The sequence below is a fragment of the Sesamum indicum genome, linkage group LG16 (genome assembly GCF_000512975.1).
Source record: "Sesamum indicum cultivar Zhongzhi No. 13 linkage group LG16, S_indicum_v1.0, whole genome shotgun sequence".
In the NCBI taxonomy this organism is placed as follows: domain Eukaryota; kingdom Viridiplantae; phylum Streptophyta; class Magnoliopsida; order Lamiales; family Pedaliaceae; genus Sesamum; species Sesamum indicum.
The window spans coordinates 3,791,821-3,793,668 of record NC_026160.1 but is presented as its reverse complement, the minus strand read 5'-3'; the positions used below and the strand labels follow the sequence as shown (position 1 = coordinate 3,793,668).

General features: G+C 31.7%; 1 protein-coding gene across 3 annotated transcripts in view; it reads left to right on the top strand.

Annotated features, from left to right (window-relative positions):
• Nucleotides 1,606–1,848, top strand: part of LOC105178683 — a 3,441-nt gene continuing 3,198 nt past the window's right edge. Inside the window, exon 1 of one of the 3 annotated variants that reach the window (XM_020699365.1) lies at nt 1,606–1,741. The gene's annotated coding sequence lies outside the window, so the exon portion shown is untranslated. Of the gene's footprint in view, nt 1,770–1,848 lie in introns of all 3 variants that reach the window. The other 2 variants (XM_011102214.2, XM_011102213.2) reach the window with 2 other exon arrangements.

Below are 1,848 nucleotides of genomic sequence, written 5' to 3'. Positions count from 1 at the left end.
CCTTGTAAGCCACCTCCATTAACAAACCGCAGTTGCATGTATTTCAGGCAATATACCTTGTTTGAAGAAAGCTTTTTTAGCATGCTGAATGGTATTCTGTTTGTGAAGAATCAGTATGTGAAGTTGGGAGTGAAAAAGTAAACTGCTAGGAGACAATCATAGCAGTATTTCAAGGAGTGGACTATTACCCGACCGACTGCCTTTAAAAATGGACAAAATGTATAAAATCTCCTGTATTTTAAAAAGTTTGCAAACAAAATCCTCCTATTATGAGAATAGGCTAAAAGCTCCTATGTGTTTTGTAAAACTCAGCTCAATCGCCTCCTCTCCGTTAAATCCAACTAATGGTGTTAATTTTTTAGAAAATGACCGTTATACCTTTACTTTATATATATTATTTCTTATTTTAATGACTGTTGAATCTTTTTTCATCAAATATTGATCATTAGATCTAATCAATTAATCTCAATTGTTAGATTTTAAAAAAATAAAAGGTCTAGATTCAACAAATTATTTAACTTATATTATATATAACTAATTTAAATTTTAAAAATATATTATTACATATTTTAAAAAAAAAACTAACTACCCCACCCGGCCCCCTTACCCCCGACTTCCCCACACCACCACCACCACCATCTCGTCGCTGGCGAGATTTTATTAAAATCCTCATATCTCCGTAAATTTTTTACCAAATTGAGTGAGGCTGGTCTCTTTAAAATCGTCTTGAAGAGATGAATCTGATGGTGGTGGTTTGAGATCGAGATTCGACCGGATGGAGACGAATCGACGGCAAACATGTTCGACGGTCGTGGCTTGAGCCCACTCTCTCTGATTGACGAAAACTCAAATTAAAGGTATGAAAATGCTCGTCTTAAAGAGAGGATTCGAATGGTGCCATTGGCCATCGAAAATTCATTCGGACGACGCCTGAAACTTAGAAACAAGTTTCCAGTGAAAAAGGGGCGAAATCGCAGTTTTTTTTAATTATAATTATATTAATTAGAGTTTTAATTATATTAATTAAAATATATTTTAGTTAATTAAGAATATTTTAAATAATTATAATAATTAAATATTTTGGCTAATTAATAATTAATAATAGTTAATTAAATATATATTTTAAATAATTAAAAATAATTTTAGATTTAATAATTAACAATTATAAAATTATTTGAATTTAAATATAATTTCATGTAATATTTAATATTAAATAAATTAAATATTTTAATTTAAATTTAATATGGCAAAATTTAGTACTCGATTTTTAGGGTGAGAAATGGCAAAAAGAAAACACAAATAAGTCAAAAATTCATTTGTATGTTATATAGACCCATAAAGGAGTTTTTAGTCCAAAGTGTCGTTAAATATGAACGTAAATCGTAGAAAATGACTACTAACCGCAGCAGCTGCGCGTCTACTCCACTTCCCGTTAGTTGCTAATAGAATGAGGATTTTTTACTTATTAAAACAAAATAGAAATAAGTTTTTAGCCTATTTTAAAAATAGTGAATATTTTTTACATACTTTTTAAAACTTTATGCATTTTGTCCCTTTAAAAACTGTATACAAAAATGGGCTGAACCCACCAACCTATATTGGATTGTGTATGGTTTGATGATCTATAAACCCCATGCTGAACCACCCCATCTTTCTCTCTCTCTCTCTCTGTCTCTCTTTAGCACAGTGGACTGGCCGTAGATTCTGCCGAAAGAATTAGCTCCGGCGAGACATCCGGCAGGTTTCGTTGCCCACTTTTCTTACTAAAGGTCAATCTTTGAAGTTTTTCTTTTTTGTACGTTTTTGTCCATCATTTGTGGGTCTTTGGGTTGGGGTTGGGGTTGGGGT